This window comes from Oryctolagus cuniculus, chromosome 2, assembly GCF_051225735.1.
Source record: "Oryctolagus cuniculus isolate XC-2025 breed Fujian yellow rabbit chromosome 2, ASM5122573v1, whole genome shotgun sequence".
Classification (NCBI taxonomy): Eukaryota; Metazoa; Chordata; class Mammalia; order Lagomorpha; family Leporidae; genus Oryctolagus; species Oryctolagus cuniculus.
In genome coordinates, this window is record NC_142868.1 from 21871109 (window position 1) to 21895559 (window position 24451).

A 24451-nucleotide genomic window follows, 5' to 3' on the forward strand; every position below is an offset into this window, starting at 1 on the left:
CTCAGAGGGGTTAAAAATTCAAGCAACCTCTCCTTGTTAAAATGTGGAAGAGGCACTCAACCCATCAACCTTGCCTCTGGGCGCAGGTAGAAGACAAAGTGTTTGCATCTCATAAAATTTGAAGACCACATTTCTGTAATAAATGGAGAGTTTGGTTCCCACTGCACATAGAACTTTGTTTGCCCTGAATATCACATAAATCTTCTCTTAGAACATACTTGTCCAGCTCCCTAATACATACTCCATAGTGGCAATCATCATGAAAAACAGGATATTTAAAACAATTCAAAGTTTATCCATATTGGTATGCTTACCAACTGCTTGCAGTAAGTCAACATTTTTAGGGGGGAAAGAATGGCGTTGCTAACACACCCAGTTTTTCACTGTCAGCAGGCCTCTCCTTATTAAGAGAGCTGTGAAGATCCTAACTACCACTGATCTCCCCCCTTCAATTCATCCTTCAAAATTCTCGCTGGGAAAGTCCTCGTCAGAGGTGAGGTCCGCATGTGTTTTGCTAGATTGGGTTTCAGCTGGGCCTTCAACCACCCTAACAACAAAACCCAGTGACGCTTGGCAGGCGGACAGTTTCAGAGTTTATAGCCCTGTTGGGAGGCAGAAAACACAACTGCTGTTATTGCATGAAGCTTAGTGGCCCCGTGCTGGGTAGATGTTTGGAATGGTTCTGGGCGTGGGTGGTGACGTAGATGGAGAGAGTGGAGGAGAGCGAAGTGTTATTAGCAATAAAAGATAAACCCTTCCAGAGAAATACTAGTAGTTAGGGAACAGGAAGGAACCTCCCAGCCATGCAGCTCAACCCCCTGCCGAGATGTGGCCCAGGTTACGTAACATTTTTCCCCCTTAGGAGGTTTACAGCCTCTTTTATGAACTGTTAATGTGCTTATTCAATCACACCACAGGGACAGGTAACTGATTTTTAACTTGCAGCCATGATGGCCGGGCCGTCCCCGTATCTGTCCTGGCGCACTCCCGCAGACCCGGCTTACCCTCCTTTCCACACTAACTGACACATGCTCCCAAAGGTTGGGAACACTTTGTTTTCACGTTCACGCAATTGAAATGCCCACCTTCAGGGCTGGCGTTGTGGTGTAGCTGGTCAAGCCACCACCGGCAACACTAGCATCCTATATGGGCGCTGGTTTGAGTCCCTGCTGCTCCACTTCCGATCCAGCTCCCTGCTAATGGGTTAGGAAGGCAGCAGATGATGGACCAAATCCATCATATGAGTCCAAACCATGAGGCTGGCATCACCTACCCAGCCCTATGTCACTGTCTTTGAGGACTTTGAGATGAACTGAACTGCCCAACAAATCCATCCCTGCAGATTCTTATAAAAAATCACTCTGAAATGGCTCCTCCAAGATCTTTTTGGCAAACGTATTGGTAGTTTGCTAAAGGATGGGATGGAGACTGCCAGATGCTGCAGATCAGAAACCCCCAGGCTGCTTGTGTCTCTGGCTCTCATCAGGACCCCGGACAAGTGCTCTGTACCTCAGTCTTCCTGTTCTTCAAAATGGGCTTAACAGAGGAGCAACAGGCTGTGTGTGTGGACACGAGGGACGCCCATTCTGATCATGGCTCCCAAGTAGACACAATGTATGTCCACTGACGAAATGAGCTGCAGCCTCCTAGGCTCCAGCCTCAACTGCCTTAAATGGTGATACCCGACCTGTGAACTCCAGATCGGCTGCTTTCCTGGCAGCCCTTTCAGAAATGCATTATGGGAGCAGAGATGAAAAGAAAGTACTGAAACAACTGTGGGTGTTTAATATAACCTTAGAAGTGGCAGTTTTGTGCTAAAAGATATCAAATGGAAACTTTTGTATGTTCCAATCATATTTGGAGTAATGTATGCTCAGATGGTAAAATATTTGATGAAATGACATTTTAAAGTTTTCCAGGGGCCAGCACTGTGGTGTAGCGGGCAATGCCATCGCCTGCAGTGCCGGCATCCCATAAGGGTGCCAGTTCTAGTCCCGGCTGCTCCACTTCCGATCCAGCTCTCTGCTATGGCCTGGGAGAGCAGTAGAAGATGGCTCAAGTCCTTGGGCCCCTGCACCCACATGGGAGACCCAGAGGAAGTTCCTGGCTCCTGGCTTCAGATCAGTGCAGCTCCAGCCATTGCGGTCAACTGGGGAGTGAACCATTGGATGGAAGACCTCACTCTGTCCCTCCCTCTCACTGTCTGTAACTCTACCTCTCAAATAAATAAGCAAAATCTTAAAAAAAAAAAAAGAAAAAGACACTGCTCCCTGATTCTATACACACCCATGTGTTTTGTGTGTAGTAAGATGGTTAGGAGTGTGAACTCTGATACCCCACCACCTTCAAATCCTGCTTTTACCACTTACTAGCTATGTGGCCTTGGACAAGTTATTAACCTCTCTGGATAACGGAAGAACCTGGGATAGGCAGATAAATGAACAAATGTAAAGGGCTTAAGACAGAGCTTGCGAAGCCGTAAGTGCTACCTTTATCCTGAGCCCTTAGAGCAGGACGGGGGCACTAAGTACATGGCAACTTTAACCTGGCTGTCTTGGGTGATGGAGGCTGTGGGGCGGCAGAAAGGGAAGAACCAGCAAGGGAAATGACATCTCCATTTAATTTATACTCCTTAGCCATTGTGTCTACAATCTTTACCAACCCAGTTATGTCTCATGAGAGCTGTGGACTTCACCATGGCATCTACTGATGCCCAAAACTCAAGACTGGAAGGGCACATGAAGCTCAAATAACAAGTCATTGGAAGGAGCTCATTTTGAAGACTGCTTCCAAGTGGAGCTTTAAATGAGCTCCTGGAAGCTCCCTGCACCCGGTGCCTTTGTGGGAAAGGCTCGTCACGGTTCAGTTGTTTAAATAATACACAGCCGCCACTAGGCTAATCCTCCGCCTTGCGGCGCCGGCACACCGGGTTCTAGTCCCGGTCGGGGCGCCGGATTCTGTCCTGGTTGCCCCTCTTCCAGGCCAGATCTCTGCTGTGGCCTGGGAGTGCAGTGGAGGATGGCCCAAGTGCTTGGGCCCTGCACCCCATGGGAGACCAGGAGAAGCACCTGGCTCCTGCCATCAGATCAGCGCAGTGCGCCGGCCGCGGTGGCCATTGGAGGGTGAACCAACGGCAAAGGAAGACCTTTCTCTCTGTCTCTCTCTCTCACTGTCCCCTCTGCCTGTCGAAAAAATAAAAAAAAAAGAAAAAAAATAATACACAGCCGCATTCCTCGTGGGTCTCTGCTCCTGCTGGGGGAGTCCGAAGTGCTTTGAGTATTCCAAGGTATCCTGAAGCAATCACAATATCTCACTGAGTTCGAAGGGAATTTGGAAACCGTCTCATCCTAAGCTCTCTGCCTGTTTCCGAAGAAAGGAGCCAAGAGCGGTTAAGTGATTGGCTTGGGGCCACTGAGTTAGCCACTGGCTGAGCTCAAAGCAACACCTGCATTTTGTCTTTAATATAAATTTAAAATTTTTAAATTTGTTTATGTGAAAGGAAGAAAAAGAGAGACAGAGAGCTCCCTCCTGTTGGTTCACTTGCTCAGTTGCCTACAAGAAGGGCAGGACTGCGTCATGCCGAAGCCAAGAGCCTGGAACTCAGTTAGGTTCTCCTCCAGTGCAGGGACCCAAGTGCTTGAAGCATTGCCTGCTAAGCAAGTGATGGAATTCCTGCAGGAAGCAAGAAAGGAGATCAGAATGAGACTCAAAGCCAGGCAACGACGAGGTTGGACGCAGGGGTCCTAAGCAGAGGCTTACCCAGTGTGCTAAACACTCATCCCAACACCCAAGTTCTTTAACTGCTAGTGCAGTGCCCGGTCCACCTAAGGGAGGAGGCACAGGGAAGAAGAGGGAAAAGGGAGGAGGAAAGAAAATGCCACATACTGATGTGGAATTTCCAATCACCCCACCCTCAGCAGAAAAAAGGATACACTGATCACATATACCTATAGGAACTGCGATGATTTATCGGAGAAAGTATCTAGGTTAAGCAATGCATCACTAAGTATTCAAAGTGAAAGTCTATTGGCAGCAGATAAGTTTTTTTGTTTATTTTTACTTCGTCAGGACTGAACCCTGTTGCTGTGTTGGGCCCTGGCAGCACTCAGGGGTGCGTGTGGACAAAGGGCCTGGCTGACTCCCGGGCAGCTGGGGACTTGCGCTCCCGGAATTACTTTAGTAAGCAGCTGTAAGCTGATCCTGGGGTTAGGTGCAGGTTCTTTTGGCCATGGCTTCTGCTCCCCTTCCACACCTGTCAAACAATGCAGGAGCCCAGTTCAATGCATGGGACCCCAGAGATCTGGCTCTTCCTTCTGGGGACTTACAGTGGCCATGTGCTGTGAGATGAGCCGGAAGAGAGCAGCACTGGATCTCACATGTGAATTAGGAGGGAAGATTACATACCTGTTTACTCAGCTTGGCAGGTACTTGCAAATCACCTCCTCTGCTCCATCTTTGAATAAACAGTGCTTATAAACAACGGCTGACACCCTTGTTTAACCAGGACTCCTGAGCACTGTGGCTCAGAGTTCCAGCATTGACATGCAAGAGGTTTCTGGATCCGTTCTTGGACTTGCCTGGGTTATCTTTTTCTTATCTTAAGGGTATACGACATCCTACCTCTGCAGGTCACAGTTGCTGCACAACTCACTCCACCATACACTAATGAGATAAGAAATACACCTCCTTGTAATCAGATGCAGGTCGGCCCTTGCAAAACTCTCAGAGTTGTGCATTGTTTGCATATTTGGGGGCTTCTGATCACCTCTGACCTTTGCAATTGTTTTCTATTCCCGAGGAACCCCTAACCAGACACTGCAGCTTCCACAGCCCAGAGACTCTGAAAGATTATTGTGTGAACCTAACATCATGCAGGCAGGGCCCCAACTCTGGTATCTTCAGCCCCCAGACTCTTAAAGTCCTCAAGTTTTAGAAAACAAAGCACCTGCCTAGGGGGTGTGTGATCTCACAGCTCCTCCCTGACACTTTCTCCACTTTCTCCTCAAATTGGTCTGTGTCTTGGCTTCTGCCTGCAGAGATGCATTCTTCAGGAAAGGAGTGACTAACCTGGACCCAACAGGTCAGCTTCAGGCCTCTACAAACTCTTGAAATGATACACAAAGTCTGAGTCGACCCGGGTAGGCCCAACTTTAAACCCAAATGGACGATCGTTAGGTCTTAGCAGGTACCCCAAACGTCAGATCCCTGGGGTCCCATGCATTGAACTGGGCTCCTGCATTGTTTGACAGGTGTGGAAGGGGAGCAGAAGCCATGGCCAAAAGAACCTGCACCTAACCCCAGGATCAGCTTACAGCTGCTTACTAAAGTAATTCCGGGAGCGCAAGTCCCCAGCTGCCCAGGAGTCAGCCAGGCCCTTTGTCCACACGCACCCCTGAGTGCTGCCAGGGCCCAACACAGTCCACAAAAAAAAAAAAAAAAAAAAATTAGTGCTTCATACAGTATATACAGTAAGTTATTTTAAGGTATTTATCATTTAGAATGCACAAGGACACATAGACACAAATGTCATATATTGCAAAAAGGGCCAACTAGAAACTTTTCCTCTAAGGAAACAAAAGAAACTCATTCATTAATTTCATTAATCTTGGCCTATTTTTATTCAAATACAATATCTCCATTCTTGTGAGTTTTTATCCCATGGCAGGTGCTGTCATTCCAATTCCACCTTCAAAAGTGAGGAGGCCTGAGCACAAGACTGATGGAGACTCAGAAACTGATTCTGGGACATATAATTTGTTGGGCCACAGGTCACTAAACTTGTTCTGAGAAGGGTTAGATGGTAAATATTTTCAGCTTTGCAGACCACATGGTCTCTGTTGCAACCATCCAACCCTGGAGTTGCAGTCAAAAAGCAGCACGGATAACATCTACAGGAATGAGTTGTGGTAGGTTTTCAATAAAATTTTTATTTACAAAAACAGGTGTTGGAAGCCAGCGCCGCGGCTCAATAGGCTAATCCTCCGCCTTGCGGCGCCGGCACACCGGGTTCTAGTCCCGGTCGGGGCACCGGAATCTGTCCCGGTTGCCCCTCTTCCAGGCCAGCTCCTGCTGTGGCCAGGGAGTGCAGTGGAGGATGGCCCAGGTGCTTGGGCCCTGCACCCCATGGGAGACCAGGAGAAGCACCTGGCTCCTGGCTCCTGGCTCCTGCCATCGGATCAGCGCGGTGCGGCGGCCACAGCGCGCCAGCCGCTGCGGCCATTGGAGGGTGAACCAACGGCAAAGGAAGACCTTTCTCTCTGTCTCTCTCTCTCACTGTCCACTCTGCCTGTCCAAAAAAAAAAAAAAAAAAAAAAAAAAAAAAAACAAACAAAAAAACACAGCAGGTTTACAAATCATCCAGTTTTATGATGTATTCCCATTTCAAGCTACTTTGTAAAGTCAAAATTGTCCAGGGGGTAGGAGGGTATTTGGCCTAGGAGCTAAGACACTCATACCTCCCATTCCTGGATTTGCTCCCATTTCCAGCTTTCTCTTAATACAGTCCTTTGGAGGCAGCCGACGATGGCTCAAGTGGTTGAGTCCCTGTCACCTAGTGGGAGACCCAGAATGAGTTCCCAGTTTCTGGCTTCAGCCCAGCACAGCCTCGGCTGTGTGGGTATTTGGGGCAAGAACCTGTGAATGGAAACTCTGTGTGTGTTTGTCAAATTAATAAATAGATTTTTTTAAATGCCTGATCATATCATTTGTTGCTGGTAGTTGTGTTGAAAGGAAAGTAATTTCAGCCACTATTTCTACGTAGCAGGCAAGCTATGGGTGACAGTAAATACCCAAGACTTAAACCTGAGGACTTCGCATATACCAAATGTTTCTAAGACATAAGATGAAAAACTGGGTTCTTTAGACCATGATTTATCTTTCCCCGCAACACAAAGAAATCAGATTTTTCCCCCAGCAAATGACTACAGTAAAATAATCCTTTTGCCCTAAGGCCTCACTCTGGGTGGGAAGTCCCTCCCTGGCCTCCACAGGTAGACTTCTGCTTTTTCTGGAAACTTGATCTTTTGAAATCACAGGCTCTGGCATTGCAAACACAAGCAGGCCACACCTGCCAGGCTCAGGCTGCCGCTTGTCCAACTGGGGAGAAAAGAAATCTTGATGCTCCAGAAGTCCCATGGCAGAGTGGGAAAAGGCTCCGGTCTCTTCTAACTTTTCCACACGTGAAACGATTCAACGTTGGATCTTCTTGTTTAGCGTGTAGGTTTGCACGCTGTCTGGTTGGACCTTCCACATCCGCACAGGAACAGACAGGAAGATTCTAACAAGTGACTTGGAAGGAGAAGAGGAAACGCTGGGCTCGACACCAAAGATGCCAAAGGCTCACAAAAATCAATCAAAACTAAAATCACTCTTCTGAACTAAAGCACACACCCTTGACATTCCTGAGTAACTTCAAGGAAACACAATTAAATGTCAGTTCACGCTGCCCTCTGTCCTTAAGCTGCTCTGAGGTCATAACTGTGACACACAGAGACCGGACCGCAGGGAGAGACTTGCTATCACGGGTACCACACAGATGCAGAGTAATTAGACTTCACGAGTGCAGAGTGGAACACACGTGCAGCCATGCACACGAGCCAGCAGGGAGGAAGGCTCCTCGTCTGTTGTCGAGTCTGGTTTACCGGGATATAACTTACAGGTAGTGAAGCTGCCTGTTGTAGTGTGAAATTCTAAGGGTTTAGACAAATACAGAGTATTCCCATCAAGACAAAAAATTCTCTTATGCCTCTTTGTAGTCAACCTCTCTGGCCACTCCCAGCCCTTGGCAACCAATGTCCTTATAGTCTTGACTTTTCTAGAATGTCAGATAAATGGCATCAAACAGTCAGGACGGCAAAGAGGAGCTTTTTGGACGTGAACTGTCTCTAAAGCATCTTAAAGCAGACGGGGTAGCTGGTAAGGAAGCTTGTGCTACTAAGAACTGTCAAGGGTAATGGACCTTGTCCTGCCCCTGAGGAAGCAGGTTCTGCCCCCTTGCTGTTTCGTTTAAACTCCCATGCTAGCGAGTTCCAACACTTGCTACTCTTAGTGCTCATCAAACTGCATGTAATGGCTTATTTAATTAGGTCTCCCCAACTAGACCTTAAGCCCCATGAAGCTCCCAGAAAATGGAAGCCAAGTCTATCTCACTCCTAGTTATATTTTTAGCACCTAGCACAGTGCCGACACAGAGTGGTTCTTAAAAAAATAAATGTATTGGCCGGCGCCACGGCTCAATAGGCTAATCCTCCACCTGCGGTGCTGGCACACCAGGTTCTAGTCCCGGTCGGGGTGCCGGATTCTGTCCCGGTTGCCCCTCTTCCAGGCCAGCTCTCTGCTGTGGCCCGTGAAGGCAGTGGAGGATGGCCCAAGTGCTTGGGCCCTGCACCCCATGGGAGACCAGGAGAAGCACCTGGCTCCTGGTTTCGGATCGGTGCAGTGCGCTGGCCGCAGTGGCCATTGAGGGGTGAATCAATGGAAAAAAGGAAGACCTTTCTCTCTGTCTCTCTCTCTCTCACTGTCTAACTCTGCCTGTCAAAAAAAAAAATGTATTCCAAATTGAGTCAAAGAAACGCAGCACACAGAATTTAGGCGGAAGAGACATTTCCTTTAACTAGGAGTACTAGAGGGAGGAGAAGTAAGGCATCCAGAAAGACATCTACAAATACGTCTTCTGAGGTGGGCCCTTGGCTAGTTCTCACCATTGTCTTGAACTCCACCAGCCCTTCCATGTTCTGCCCTGCAGAGGCAGGTGCTATGGTTTAGCTGTTCTTTCAGTTTGTCCCCCAAAGTATCACAGGCAGGAGATTTGGTCCCCAGTGTGGCAGTGTTCCAGCGGTGTCCCAGGGAGCAGACTCGTTCTCGTGAGAGTGGGTTGTTACCAGGCAGCCTTGGCAGTCTTGGGTCTCTGTCTTCCTGTCTTGTCATGTGACCTCTTCAACACGTGATCCCAGCAGCAGCCCAGCAAGAGGCAGTGTCTTTCAGCAGTTCCAGCCAATGCAGGCAACGCCCCTTGGGTTCACCCAGAAGTGACAAGCAGCATAGCAAAAGGTGTGAATTTAGGGGCTTCAGCCCGCAGATGCTGATGGGGCTTCTTCTCCAGCTCATTTGGCCCGTCTCCCTCTCCTTTTGCTCTTCCAACTCTCCCAGCAGTTCCTCATATCATTATCCCCATGATTAAAACACCTAGGACGTTCTATTCTCCTCCTTGGATCCAGACCAGTACTGCCTCAAAAGTAGATCGTGGGAGACTGATGTGAGCAAATCCCACAGGGCAGAGGACTTGGGGGGGGGGGGTTTCAAAGAGTAAAAATATCACAATTAGCTGGGACAGAGTGATCAAATAGGAGAGTGACATGTAAAAAAATCCACAGAGGCAGAAAAGGTCTCTGTTATGGAGGAACTCACATACTAGGTGGGAAGGCTTGTTCTGATTTTGGAAAAAAAAAAAATGGAGATTCATGGAGGCCTTGAGTCAAATGCTACAATTGGAGCCCAGCATGAAGAGACTGCTCTGCTTCGTGATGTGTGCAGTGTGTTGAAAAGAAGGGAGGGATGTGCCGGCGCCGTGGCTCAATAGGCTAATCCTCCACCTTGCGGCGCCGGCACACCGGGTTCTAGTCCCGGTTGGGGCACCGGATTCTGTCCCGGTTGCCCCTCTTCCAGGCCAGCTCTCTGCTATGGCCAGGGAGTGCAGTGGAGGATGGCCCAGGTGCTTGGGCCCTGCACCCCATGGGAGACCAGGAGAAGCACCTGGCTCCTGGCTCCTGCCAGGATCAGCGCGGTGCGCCGGCTGCAGCGGCGGCCATTGGAGGGTGAACCAACGGCAAAAGGAAGACCTTTCTCTCTGTCTCTCTCTCTCACTGTCCACTCTGCCTGTCAAAAAAAAAAAAAAAAAAAAAAAAAGAAGGGAGGGATGTGAAAGACTCTCCGAAACACAGCATTTAGGTAGTGGACAGTTGGCCCTGTGGCTAAGACCCTACTCGGGACACTTGTATCCCAAATCAGATGGCCTGCATTCAAGGTCTAGACTACTTCTGATACTGGCTCCCGGCTCATGTGCACCCTGGGAGACAGCAGGTAATGGTTCCAGTATTTGGGTCACTGCCACCCATGTGGGAGACCTGGATTGAGTTTCTGGCTCCCACCTCTGGCCTGGCCTTGTTTGGGTTGTTGCAGTCATTGGAGTAGTGAACCAGTGGATGGAATACCTCTCTTTCTCTCTCTCACCCCCCATTTCTCCCTGTCTGTAACTCTTCCTTTCAAATAAATAAATAATCCTTAAAAAAAGAGAAGAAAATGGAGCACTTGGGATTTTCACATGTGTGATCTCATTTGATTTAAATTCCAGTTTCCTAGCTCTTTCCATTACCGACTACTCATTGGTGTTGTCTGTAACTTGGTGAAGAGGTTGAGCCTACATAACATGATTTGTAGTCACCTGCATAGAAGAGAGACCAAACACATGATACTGGATGAGCTCATTAAGATCAAGAACAGAGAAGTCAGACCTACAAGGGTGCGTGTAGGGGGGGGCAGGAGAGAGGAATGCCATGTTGCAGGCAAGAGAAAATCTGGATAGAAAGGAGGTGGAGAAGTCGCTGGAAGATAGGCAGCAGGAGGGCCAAGGCTGTTCTGTGCCATACAAGCCAGAGGAGAAAAAGATTTCATGAAAAGTGTTAAAGAAAATAAATATTGAAGAAAAATCCCTGGGTTTGCAGATACCGGTTTTAATGGTTTAGTGGGTCCAGAATCTATATTTCTCATGGCTAAAGAGTGATTGAACAATGAGGAAGGAAGCTAGAGAACACGGCCCATGCTTCCATATTCTTGCCCTCTTTCCTTGTCCATTTCTTCTGCCCACGACAAAGAGCTTCCCTCTGTACATTCAGCACAGCCACCAGCACAACTCCCACGGCCACCTGCAACCAAGTCTAGGAGGGCCTGGTTGTTGGCTTGTGTGTAAAAGTTGCCTCCCTGCCTTGCAAGCTTGGACATTGCTAGCGTTGGATGTGATTTATCCCTGGAAGGTTCACATTGGGTAGCTTTGGTCTGCGGTGTGACACTGGTGTAAGGCAGTGGAATCTTTAAGACGTGAAGCCTAGTGGGTGGTGATTAGATCACCGGGGTGCTGCCCTCAGCGGGGATTAGCAGGACCCTAGCTAGTTCCCAAGAGAATGAACTGTTATAAAAAGCAGGACTAACTCCTCCCTACTCCTTGGCTGCCTGTCTCATCACGTGATTGTTCTCACAGGTGCCCCCACCATGCTGATAACTTCTGCAGAGGCAAAATTGACAAGATTGCCCAATCTTGGGTTTTTAGCCTTCAAAACTGTGAGTTAATAAACCTCTTGATTTTTTTGTGTCCCCCTGAGTTTATTAGGATATTAAGAATACATTTTTTGGCAGGAAGTGGCGGGGGGAGGTTCTCTGAGCTCTTAAAGCTTCTTTTTTTAATTCATTGGGGCCGATGTTGTGGCATAATGTCACCTGCAATACCAGCATTGCATCCCATATAGGGCCGGTTCGAGTCCCAGCTGCTCCACTTCTGATCCAGCTCCCTGCTAATGCACCTAGGGAAGCAGCAGAAGATGGCCCAAGTGGGAGACCTGGAAGAAGCCCCTGGCTCCTGGCTTTGACCGGGCCCAGCCCTGACTGTAGCAGTCATTTAGGGAGTGAACCAGCAAATGGAAGCTATCTGTGTGTGTGTGTGTGTGTGTGTGTAACTCTGCCTTTCAAATATAAATCTTTAAAAATCATTTTATTAGCGTATGGTATACATGTAAGACATGCAATTAAGTAAAGAGTTTAGTGAGGTTTTTTGTCATCATCACACTCATAACCAACACCACCCCAATTAAGAACAAAGCATTACTAGTACCCCCAAGAGACCTCACAATCCCCCCAAACTCTTTATAGGGTATCTAACCTCAGATATTTTGTTATAGCAATGGAAGCTGACTAATACAGAAAATCGGTACTGAGGAGAAAGGCCATTGCTATAACTATACCTAAAATGGGGAAGAAGCTTTGGAACTGGGTGACAGACAGAGGTCAGAAGAGTTTGGAAGAATCAAGTAGAAAAAGCCTAGAATGCTGTGAGCGGAGGATGAAGGATTCTGCTGAGGGCTCAGAAGCCAAGGAGACCAGGAAGCTGCACCCAGAGGGCAAAAAGGATCCTCTTTAGAACCGGAGCAAAGGCCATCCCTGCTATGAAGTAGCAAGACTTGAACTGTGTCCATGACCTAGAGCTTTGTGAAAGGTCAGATGTGAGAGCATTGACCTGGGCTATTTGGTCGATAGAATTTCTGAACAGCAGAGTATCCAGGCTGTGATGTGTTTTTTGCTGGCTGCTTTCAATGAGAGTCACAGTGATACTCAGGAGCGAAAGGAAACCAAGCAGAAAGATTTAGAAAATTTGAAGTCTGACCAGGGAAAGGGCATGCACCCTGGGAGGCAGCAGATGATTGCTCAAGTAGTTGGGTCCCTGCCACTCATGTAGGAGACCCAGATGGCATTCCAGGCTCCTGGCTTCAGCCTGGTCCAGCCCTAGCTGTTGTGGGCACTTGGGGAGTGAATCATTAAATAAAAGATCTCTCTCTCTCTCTTTTATAAAACATAAATTTTTTAAAAAAAATGAAAAAGGAAAAAAGTATATAACAGTGCAGCTGGGTGGCTATGTAGTACAGAGATTAGCACAGACACTAATTGTCAGGACAGTGAGAAATAGACCTCCAGGCATCTGAGAAAGCTTAGAGGCCACACCTGCCATCACAAGCCCCACGACCACGAAGGGCAGAATGCTTTCAGGCAAAAGCAGACTGGGCTATTCCGTAAGAGCTTGCTGCCAAGGGACACCTTAAGATTCTGTTCCCTGCTTTCCAGCTGCAAAACTCTCCACTGTTCCTATAGCCATGATCCAAGCAGGCCCAGGCACCACTGCACTGTAATAGAAGTTCTTGGCATTTTTGGTGACACTGATTTTGTAGCTTCAGCTGAGATGTGTAGCCAGGCAGAAATTTGCTGCAGGGTGGAGTTGCCATTCGAGAGCCCCCGGTGGGGCAATGCCTAGTGGTGCTATGGGAGTGGAGTCACAGCTGGGACCACATAAAGTTACAGCAACCAGCAGCACATAATACCCACCTGGGAAAATGGCAGACATCAGTATGTAACCCAAGAAAGTAGGCACAGGGACTGGGACCAGCAAATTCATAGGGGTGGGGCTGCCTGAAGCCTTGGGGTGCCACCCCCCACTACAATGTGCACAGGATGTCAGACTTAGAGCTTTAAGATTGTGGCATAGTGGGTAAAAGCCTCTGCCTGTGTCATCAGCATCCCATATGAGTGCCAGCTTGTGTGCCTGCTGCTCCACTTCTGATCCAGCTCCTGTTAATGGCCTGGGAAAAGCAACTGAAAATGGCCCAAGTGTTTGTAGCCTGCCACCCATGTGGGAGACCCGGATGAATCTCCTGGCTCCTAGCTTCTGCCTGGCCCAGCCCTGGCCATTGTAGCTATCTGGGGAGTGAACCAGTGGATGAAAAATTCTCTCTGTCTCTCCCTTTCTCTCTGTAATTCTGACTTTCAAATAAATAAATAAATCTTAAAAAGAAAAGAAAATTGAATGTCTGCCTTGTTGGGTTTCAGTCTTGTTGAGGGCATGTGACCCCTTTCTTTTGGCATATATCTAGGACTGTTTAATCCTGCACCTGCCCTGCCATTGCATCTTGCAAATAACTTGCTTTGTGGCTTTGTAGGCTCCTACCTGGAAGGAGGTTGCCTTGAGTAATAGAGGAAGCTCTGGATGTGAACTCATGAGTTGTGACGTTGGGACCATTGGCACGAAGCACATAAATCTTGGGAGCTGGGAGAGGAATGCTATGGTTTAGTACAGTTTGTCCCCCCAAATTCGTATGTTGGAAGCTTGGTCCCCGGTGTGACGATAGTGTAGAGCTGGCTGAACCTTTAAGAGGTTAGGCTTAGTGGGCAATAATAAGGTCTTACAGGCTATTATAAAAGCAAGAGCAGCCCCTTCCTCACTCTGATTTCCTTTATTGCTATGTTTCGGCTCACAGGTTCTCCTCCCGTTGGGATGACATCTGCCATGTTGCCTTATCAGAGGCCAAATAGATGGGACCAGGTACCTGATCTTGTCTTTCAGCCTCCAAAAATGAGCTAAGTGAATCATTTTTCTTTATGAAGTTCTGAGTGGCTATGGCTTAGATATTAGCTTACATGTTAAATCTCTCCTAAAGACTCATGTATTGATGACCTGGTCCCCAGGGTAGCACTTTTGGGGAAGTTGTAAAACCTTTAGGGGCTGGAGCCTAGTGGAAGGTCCTTAGATCATTGCCAGTGCACCCTTGGAGGGTATTTCTTGCACACTGGTTGTTGCAAAAGCCTGAGTTTGGGTCCAATCTCTCTATTCCTGGCTTGAGATGTGACCACTTGCTCCAACATGTGCTCCTGTCATTGCCTCTGCCACCCTTACCAGAGGCCAAATGAATGGGGCTTAGACTTGAACCTCCAAAAGTGTGGGCCAAATAAACCTTTTCTCTTTGTAAGGTTAGTTGCCTCAGGCTTTGATTGTAGTTATGAAAACTCACTAATACTCGTTAATACACTTGTCTCAAGTGGTTTGTTATAGCGATGGAAGATGAATGAATACAGACTTCCTGTAGACATGGTCTGTGTGACCAGTATTAGTGGAGGCGGAAGTTATTCATCATCAAAGATTGGTACTTAATGTTGTAGATACTAGATACCAGTTCAGGACCTGAACCAACGCCCACATGGGACGCTGGCATCGCAGGCAGCAGCCTCACCCACTACACAACACTGGCCCCAGTTTTCTTATTCTTTTTTAACCAGGGCAGCTTGTCTCATGTACTTGACTACAACTCAAAGTCACAAAGCATAACAACACACACCATTATGTGTTGAGAGTTGCCATGTTACATGACCCCGGTGAATTCACAGACAACATTCTATAAACAGTTGGCGAAAGTAGGCCAATGGGGGCAATGAGTAGACTTCCTGAGCTTGGACAGACTAGCAGAAGCCAGAGTTAAAATCTGAGGACTACAAAGATACCAAAACTCAACCTAAATCATCTCTCAGAATCTGTTAACAAGTCAAAGGGCATTTCCAGTGGCACCAGGCACTCACTATGGTGAAGCTCCACTTTGGGACTAGGGTGCTATCGGCCAAGTTAGTCCCTTCATCAAATGCAGAGCCTGCTAAATCCAAACCTAAATATGTTCATCATAAAATATCAGCCTTCCCAATGACAATCTGTGTGAACAAACAAGCCTGTAAAACATCCCAACAACAGTGCAGTAGGTGGAAACAGATGTCATCATTTATTTTAAGATTCGTTTAGTCAACAATTGAAAAGAAGAATGTTGCTTATTCTATACTACATCTTACTAGTTAAGTAGTTCACCTGTTACTTAAGATATATATATTTATACACACATACATATATATAAAGATATATAAATATATATGGCTGACAAATACATTTCTGGATTTTTAGAGTCACTCCTAAATTGTTTAATTCTACTTTGTTTCTACAATATAAACAAAGTGGGATTTTTTTCCCAAAAAACTCACCATTAAAAAAAAAACTATGCTGTCATAGGATAAAAATCTTGAAGTAGCTTTTAAAATAAAAAAAACCTGTGAATTAGCCTCAAACAGCCTAATTATAGTTTTTCTAACTACCACTACCAGCAACTGCACAGCCGGCCCTCTGTACTGATGGGTTCTGCATTCACACATTCAATCAACAGCAAGTTGGAAATATTAAGGAGAAAAAACTGTGTCTGTACTGAACACACAGACCAGTTTTTCTTGCCATTATCCCCTAAACAATATAGTATAACAACTATTTTCATAGCATTTACATTTTATTAGGTATTATTAGTAATCCAGAAATGACTTAAAGTATATGAGAGAGTGCGGATGGGGTGTATTTAAATTCTATGCCATTTTATTTACTTATTTTTATTTGACTTAAATTATATGAGAGGGTGTGCATGAGGTATATTTAAATTCCATGCCATTTTATTTGCTTATTTATATTTGAGAGACAGAAGGCAAGAGAGTGAGAAAGCGCTCTCATCCACTGATTAACTTCCCAAATGCCCCCAGTGGCTTTAGGGGCCAGGCTGAAGCCCAGAGCTGGGAACTCAGTCAGTGTCTCCCACATTGGTGGCAGAGACCCAATGGGACGCCGGCTTAAGCTATTCATTGCCTGCCGTCTCCAAAGGTGCACATTAACAGGATTTCAGGAGCAGAGTGGGGAGTGGAACCCAGACATTCCAATATGGGATGTGGGTGTCCCGGGTGACTTAACCACTGTGCCAAAAGCCCACTCCATACTTTTTTATTTTATATAAGGGAAGCATTTGTAGCTTTTGAGGGGGATCCTAGGACCAGTCCCCGAGAGGTTCCCAAGAGATGACTGTACTCATGATTGATATCTTTGAGAATGACATGTTACCAGGCAGCAGGAAGATGCTAGTTAATTTCCACTCCTGGTCCTGAATTGATTTTTTTCTCTAAAGTATAAAATTTCAGACAGAGATCTTCCTTCATTTCATGTTGCTTTACTTCTTTATTTAGTTATAGAGGGTGTGTGGGCAGGAGCATGAGGGAGGAAGAGGACTAGCTGGGATGGGGGTTCAATCTACTTTTCCATCACCCTCCTTTATGACAAAAAAAAATACTTGGAAAATTAGTCTCTACCCTTGCTGTCTCAACTTCATCACCTCCCATTCACTTCTCAACCCACCGCCATCTGGCTTCCAGGCCAAACCCCATTCAGACTGTTCTCATCAAGATTAGCAATATTTTCCCACTTGCCAAATACAATGACCTATTTTTAGGTCCCCTCCTACTTGACCTTTCTGTGGCACTGCACATGCAACGCAGACCTGTGGTTCCAAACTCACGTGCCCAAAGGCCAGGTCGGCTCACATCTACCTGGGTGAAGCCTGGTCCCCAGTTGCTACACATGCAGGCGCTGGTGAGTCATAGGAAGCTGTGGCTCCGGAGGGCCTGTGTCCCTGCTAAGGGACAGCTGCTGCTCATCTCTGCTTGGTTTTGGCCGTGGAGGGATGTGGACACAGCACTGTTGAATGTTCTGAATTTTTGGTAAGGAAGAGTTTATTGTTGGTTCTTAGTGAGCATGTCTCCAATTTCTAAATAGTGGCTCAATTTTTAAAAATGTTCACGGGAAAAGGAAAGGTGCCTGTAGGCCTCCAAGGAGAGACCTTTGGTGTAGCTAATTGTTGCTTTTTCTCAGCTTCTGGGCCTGATTCCCTCTGCATGCTGCCTATTCATTTCTGCTCTTCATTGCTATTTCCTCACCACCTACCCTCCCATATTAGAGATTCCCAGCGATTCTTTGGTTCTCTTTTATGTCCTTATGCTCTTGGGCAGTGTCATAGAGCAAGGCTGGCTTCATGGGTTGGTGACCAGTGCAGCTGTACAAGGCTCCATGCTCAGAAGGGCTCCACACTTGGAGATTTAAAGCTGTCTGGATGCTGTCTTGAAATTATGATAGGATCTCCGAATTTGTGTTTTGTGAGTGAAGTCTGATTGGATGCTGCAGTGTGTGCTGGGGCATTGACGGTTCAGCTGGAGTGCAATCCCTCTGCAAACTGCCTCCTTGCGAGGAGTTCCACACACCTATCCTGGGTTCTTCCTGCCCTCCCAATGCTTGCTGCTGCCCTGTGTCCTGGCAGGGATGTGAGTGCACCCACAGAAGGTTTAGAGTCCTTACATTAGCACTCAGATCACCCCTCTGGGCACGGCCAGGCAGCAGCAGCAGCAATTCCCACCCCAGACAGGTGGCACCACAACTCATTAGTAGGCAAATCATTAGCAGTAACCTCTTGTCACCCAGATCCCAGTACCTAGTACATCCTGGTACAAAGCTTGCGATACTCTTGGATCATCCATCCGCCATGGGTTGGGAAAGAGAAGAACCTGACTCAACACCGCCCCTACCCCACCCCACCCCAGTCCACTTCCCCATGTACCACTTTGCTGAGCTGTGGTGCATGGCTCTGGAAGATGACAGGAAGGGGACTATGGCAGGTGTCAGGCCCAAGTGCATCCTGACCTTCTGAGTCCCAGGCAAGAGCCTTGTTTGCTTCAAGAGTCTATACTTGCCCTGTAAATATTGTCAGATCCTTCAGGCCACTCTGTGCCTGGGAGAATCCCATCTCCCTTCTTCTAATTTCCCTCGGTCTACCCTGTGTTCATTTCTTCTGGCCAGCCGGAGGTACCATTTGGGGTCAAGCCATATGGTGTGGATTGTGTGCTTTTGGTGTTGGCACTGAGGAGTTAAATGTTCTGATACATTTAGAACTGACATCGCACAGTGAAAAAATGAGCCGTGAAGGTCATGGCAGTAATCTAAATTTTTCTTTACCAGATGCCCCATGTACTTGAGCCCCTGCTACATACGTGGGGCACCTGCTGCATTCAGCCTGGCTCAGTCCCTGCTGGTGTGGCCTTTGGGGAGCGAACCAATAGATGAAAAGATACCCTCTCTCTCTTTCTTTCATATTTCTTCCTCCCTCTAACTCTGCCTTTCAAATAAATAAGTGAATCTTTAAAAAATAAATTTTCCTTCATTTAGAATGTTAGCAAAATTAAAAAAAAAACACCATGGCCCAAAGAGAGAGACTGGGGAATAAAGCAAATGCTTTATGTTTTGCTGCCTTTGGAGCTATTCATGGCACTTTCTCCCTATTCTCTGAATAAGGGACTTTGCATTTTTCATTCCTCATCAGGCCCCACAAATTGTGTGTCTGGGTACACCAGACCTTTGTTTACTGATGGATGCCCCTACACCTCCAGGATAAGAGACAAAAGCCAGCTCATCCTCCCCAGACTCTAGTTTCTGAGGGCACTAGGGACACTCCTGGAGAGTGTGCAGGCCATACTCATAGACCCTGTTCTTATCCAAGCTCATCCCCCAGCATCTGCTTCTCCCCTAGCATTTCCTTTTTCTCTTAATTAAATTTCATATATGTGCACTGTCTTGTTTATTTGTTTTAAAGATTTACTTCTTTATTTGAAAGGCAGAGTGACAGGGAGGGAAGGAGAGAGAGAGAGAGAGAGAGAGAGAGAGAGAGAGAGAGAGATCTTCCATCTGCTAGTTTACTCCCCAGGTGGCCACAGCAACCAGGGTTGGGCCAGACCAAAGCCAGAAGCCAGGAATTCCATTCACGTCTCCCACATGGTGGCAGGAATTCAAATATTGGGCCATCATCTGCTGCCTTCCCAGGTGCGTTAGCTGGAAGCTGGCACTCCGATATGGGATGCTAGTGTTGCAAGCAGGGCTTAACCCAGGGGGCCAAAACACCAGCCCCGTTTACAACCCGTATTGTAAAAGAGCATTTTGGAATATATTTGAATGAAATCTTAGAAGCATATTTAATTCTCTCCATTCTCTCAGTTACCGGAATCCAATTAGTCCCTAAGGTCTGTCAGTGCTGCCAAACACTTTGCACTCTCCTGTATTCCTAAACGGATACCTGGCCTGCCTTTGACTTGCTTGTTGTCTAGTCACGAAGCCGGACATCTCGACGAGGAATTATAATGCAGCAGTAGCAGCTGTCAGGTCCCAGAGGAGAGACTCATGCTGCCTGGGCAATGCAGAAAAGCCTTCGGGAGGTGCTAATGTAGGATCTGGGTTTTGAAGAATGGACCAGTCTTGCAGGCAGCGTGATGTTTTTCTAGGGACATCTGGTTTACTAGAGGTTCACTCTCAGCACAGACTTGTTCTAGCGAAGAAAAGGGGAAAGGAGAAGAAACAGGGAAACATGGTATAACAGAAGTTGAAGAATTGGGAATCCTTTCCTATAACATAATTGGGAAAACGTTGACATGACACTTTTTAAAGTTTCATGTTTGTTTCGTTAGGGTCCACTCAGGGAGCAGAATAACAGTGCCATGTCCAAGTGAATCCATGTCTCCCCAAACTTTTCTGTCATGTGATACATTTGCTTAAGCCTCCCCACATTCACTTAACGTTTCTCCCAGTGTCTTACAAACAAGGCACCCTCTGTGTAGGTATCAGAGGCTAGGATTAAGCACCTCAAGGAGTCATGAGAGGACGGATGGCGCCAAAGCCCCCTAGTGGAAAACACCCTCAGGAAATGTCAAATTGATGCCAGCAGCTATTAATAGCAATCCTGCAGGACATTTTTTCAACCTAAATATGAAACCCTTAAGGTTGCTAACCCCGATTTTATTTTAAATCTGGTTAGCACTACAAACTGTTGAAATCTTTACTTGGTATATACTAAGTTGATTTTCTGTATATAAAGATAATTGAAAATGAATCTTGATGAAGAATGGGATGGGAGAGGGAGTGGGAGATGGGATGGTTGTGGGTGGGAGAGAGGTTATGGGGGGAATAGCTGCTATAATCCAAAAGTTGTACTTTGGAAATTTATATTTATTAAATAAAAGTTGAAAAAAAATTTGGCTAGCACTAGAGCAGGAAATTTATATTTATTAAATAAAAGTTGAAAAAAAAATTTGGCTAGCACTAGAGCAGGAGTTCTCAGATGCATGCCATCTGAGTCACGTCAGGACAGGTACAATCTTCTACTACCTTAAGAGCATAGCAGCATATTGTAGACAGGTTAGTACTTAGCTTTAAGCTAAGACACGAGGTTATGTGCTAGTCTGCTTTGCATTGTTATAGCAAAATTCCTGAGCCTGGATACTTTATAAAGAAAAGAGACTTAACTGGACCTTGATCCTGGTGGCTGGAAAGCATGCAGAAGGGCCCACACAGTGAGAGAGGAAGCCAGGGGACAAGCTAAGGAAGCCCAACTCCTGGTGCTACAACCCATTCTTGCAGGAAAGAATCAAGTCCCAGAGACCTGACCCATTCCACTGGGACAACATTAATCCATTCATGAGCATGGAGCCCAGTGCCCTAATTACTTCCCAACAGGCCCTAACTCTTAAAGATTTCACCGCCTCAACACCACCACCCTGGGGCCCAAGCTTCTGGGAAACCATCAGCAGCCTGCCACCCTCCTGTATGGAGCAGTAAGCAAGAATACAGCCTGGGCTGGGGGCTTAGTAAGGAACAGAAGTACCCGCCAGTGATTCCTAACTTCAGTCTTCACAGCTCGAGTCTCCGAACTTTCACCAAATCATCTGGGGCATCTATTTAAAATGCTAGAAATCAAGGCCGGCGCCGTGGCTCAATAGGCTAATCCTCCACCTTGCGGCGCCGGCACACCGGGTTCTAGTCCCGGTCAGGGCGCCGGATTCTGTCCCGGTTGCCCCTCTTCCAGGCCAGCTCTCTGCTATGGCCAGGGAGTGCAGTGGAGGATGGCCCAGGTGCTTGGGCCCTGCACCCCATGGGAGACCAGGAAAAGCACCTGGATCCTGGCTCCTGCCATCGGATCAGCGCGGTGCGCCGGCTGCAGCGGCGGCCATTGGAGGGTGAACCAACGGCAAAGGAAGACCTTTCTCTCTGTCTCTCTCTCTCACTGTCCACTCTGCCTGTAAAAAAAATAAATAAATAAATAAATAAATAAATAAAATGCTAGAAATCAGCTCCAATCCTAGATGCACTAGAACTGGGTGAAGGGTTGGGGAAACTGTATTTTATCTTATTTTATTAAAGATGTATTTATTTATTTAAAATGCAGAGTTATTGGGAGAGAAGGAGAGACATACAGAGGATGAGAGAGATCATCCATCTACTGGTTCTCTCCCCAAATGGCCACAACAGCCAGGACTGGATGGGGCCGAAGCCAGGAGCCCAGAGCTTCATCTGAGTCTTCCGTGTGGGTGCGGGAGCCCAAGGACTCGGGAAATCTTCCACTGCTTTCCCAGGTGCATTAGCAGGAGCTAGATTGAGTTCTAAGTGGAGCAGCCGGGACTTGAACTGGAGCCCATATGGGATGCTGGTGTCAACAGGCAGCAGCTTCACCAGCTGCACCACCAGCCCCTGAGAGTGCATTTTAAATAAGCCCTCTGGCCCTCCTCAGTGATCTGTTCTCACTCCAAATCTTAGAGAAACCAATTTCCGACATAAACACAAGATTTTTAGATTGCCAGCTGAAATAGCGTTTCATTTCTCTTTACCAATATTGGGGAAAATGAATAGTTCTAGTTATGTGAAGTTTCTAGAAGAATTTAATTTCAGCTTATTCTTGTAAGCCCTAAAATGTGTAAGTATTTTAAACATATTAATGAAAATCATTCTAAACTGTGTTACATAATGCACCATATTCTCAAACAGAATAGATTGTAACACCTGGACATTTTTATTGGTGACTCAAGATCATTATTACAAATATCCATTATTATAAGAATAGATAGAAAAAAGTTATTCCAGATGATTAAACTGTCTGAGCCTCACTAAGCTCCAGTCAGCTGTATTTTTATGGTGTTCCAGTTGCTTTTTTGTGTTTTGTTTAAATCATTTTTCCTGCTTTTCCCCTTGCCGCCAGGTAATTTTATGGATAGGACCACTAGTTTTACTCCTTTCCGCTTTGCTGTGGAATGAGCTCTGGGAAAGCAGGAGGAACTCCTTATGAGAGAAGTTCCTGTGCAGGTGGGAGGATCAGTGAGGACGCTTTCAGGTGTAATAAGCCGCAGCTCACATTAGCTTAAACAATAAGTGAATTCATTATTTCACATAACAGGAACCTTGTTTTATGCAGCTAAATCAAATTATGTATACAAGTTTTATCCTGTTTTTTTTTCACTTACTGTATCAACCCATTTTCCTGTGTCATTAAAATCCTTTGTAAATATTCTCGTACATCACATTTCACCGTATTAATTAATTCAACAAGTATTTGTTGAGTGTCTTCTCTGTGCCAAGTGCAGGAAGGCGGTAGAGATAAAACGCAGAGCAAGACCAGACAAGGCCCCCGGTGTCCCAGGGCTGCCAGTTCAGTGGCACTGTGCCATCTTTGATTTGACCATTAGTTTGTTTCCAACAGTTGTTTTGCAATGACCAATAACATTCTGATAAACATCTTTGCTTAAAGTTCGGCTCATTTCCACAGGAGTAATTTCTAAAAGTAGAAATACTGAGTCATTTTAATACATTTTTTGAGATTTTATTTATTATGATAAATTATACCTAATATAAAAAGACTTTTCACTGTTTTTATGTCCTCTATTCAGTTGGCATTAGACCCATTCACAGTGTTGTGCAACCATCACCTTTTATCCATCTCCAGAACTTTTCCATCATCCCAAACCAAAATGCTACTCATTAACAATTACTTCCCATTCCTCCCCTCCCCCAGACCCTGGCAACAACTGTTCTACTTTCTTTGTCTGCAAATTGGACTCTTCTCAATCCCTCATAGACATAGAATCATCCACTGTTTGTCCTCGTGTGTCTGGCTTATTTCCCTCAGCATAATGTCCTCAGAGCTCTTTCCTGTGGAGGCATGTATCAGAACATCATTCGATTTTAAGGATGAATACTATTCCACTCTATGTATATACCATATTGGGTTTATCCATTCATCTGCTGATGGACGTTTGGATGGTTTCCACCCTTTGGCTACTGTGAATATATTATTGTATATTTTAATTGCTTTCTAAAATGCAATGTTCCCATTTAGGTCTATTGATTGTATGTAAGTAATCCTCTTTCACAGTTCAGTTGCCATAATTATGTGTTTTTAACTGTTAATTAATTGTAGAAAAAAATCTTATTGTTGTTATAATTGGAACTTCTTCATTTATTAACCAAGTAGATAATTTTTCATGTTTGTATTTCCATTTTTGTGAAATACCTGTTCATTTTTTCACTTTTATGTATTAGAATCTCAAGATTATTCTTATTATAACAGTATTTTAATACATAATTTTCCTCTTTATCAAACATGTAATATAGTACAGTACAATATTTTACTTTATAGTAGAGTATTTTATTGTGTAGGTTTTTTAAAGATTTATTTATTTTTTATTTGAAAGGCAGAGTTACGGAGAGGCAGAGAGAGAGACAGAGACAAAGAGAGATCTTCTATCTGCTGGTTCACTCTCCAGATGGCGGCAACAGCCAGAGCTGCGCCAATCCGAAGCCAGGAGGCCGGAGCTTCTTTCAGGACTCCCACCTGGGTGCCAGGGCCCAAGGACTTCGGCCATCTTCTACTGCTTCTCCAGGCCAGAGAGCTGGCTCAGAATGGGAGATTCCAGGACTTGAACTGGTGCCCATATAGCATGCCAGCACTGCAGGCGGCGGCTTTACCCACTATGCCACAGCGCCAGCCCCAGTATTTTCTTTTTGGTTGAACTTCTTTTGATATAGAGAATTTTTTTTATTTTAATGGAGTGAAATTTATCAGTTACTACAATTGTAAATTATATAGTTTATAGTTTATTTTAAGGCTACTCTTTCTCATCAAGAGAATATTTCTGGGACCAGCACTGTGGTGCA

The 24451-nt window shown here is 46.0% G+C and overlaps 1 long non-coding RNA gene across 3 annotated transcripts in view; it reads right to left on the reverse strand.

Moving 5' to 3' along the window:
- The window catches only part of LOC149127703 (uncharacterized), a 58211-nt gene that overhangs the window by 18019 nt on the left and 15741 nt on the right, over positions 1-24451 (reverse strand). The window contains exon 3 of one of the 3 annotated variants that reach the window (XR_016229838.1): positions 19551-19799. The exons of 1 other annotated variant lie outside the window; for it this stretch is intronic. This is a non-coding gene — a long non-coding RNA (uncharacterized LOC149127703). Of the gene's footprint in view, positions 1-19037; positions 19800-24451 lie in introns of those variants that run through there. One more of the 3 variants, XR_016229837.1, reaches the window with a different exon arrangement.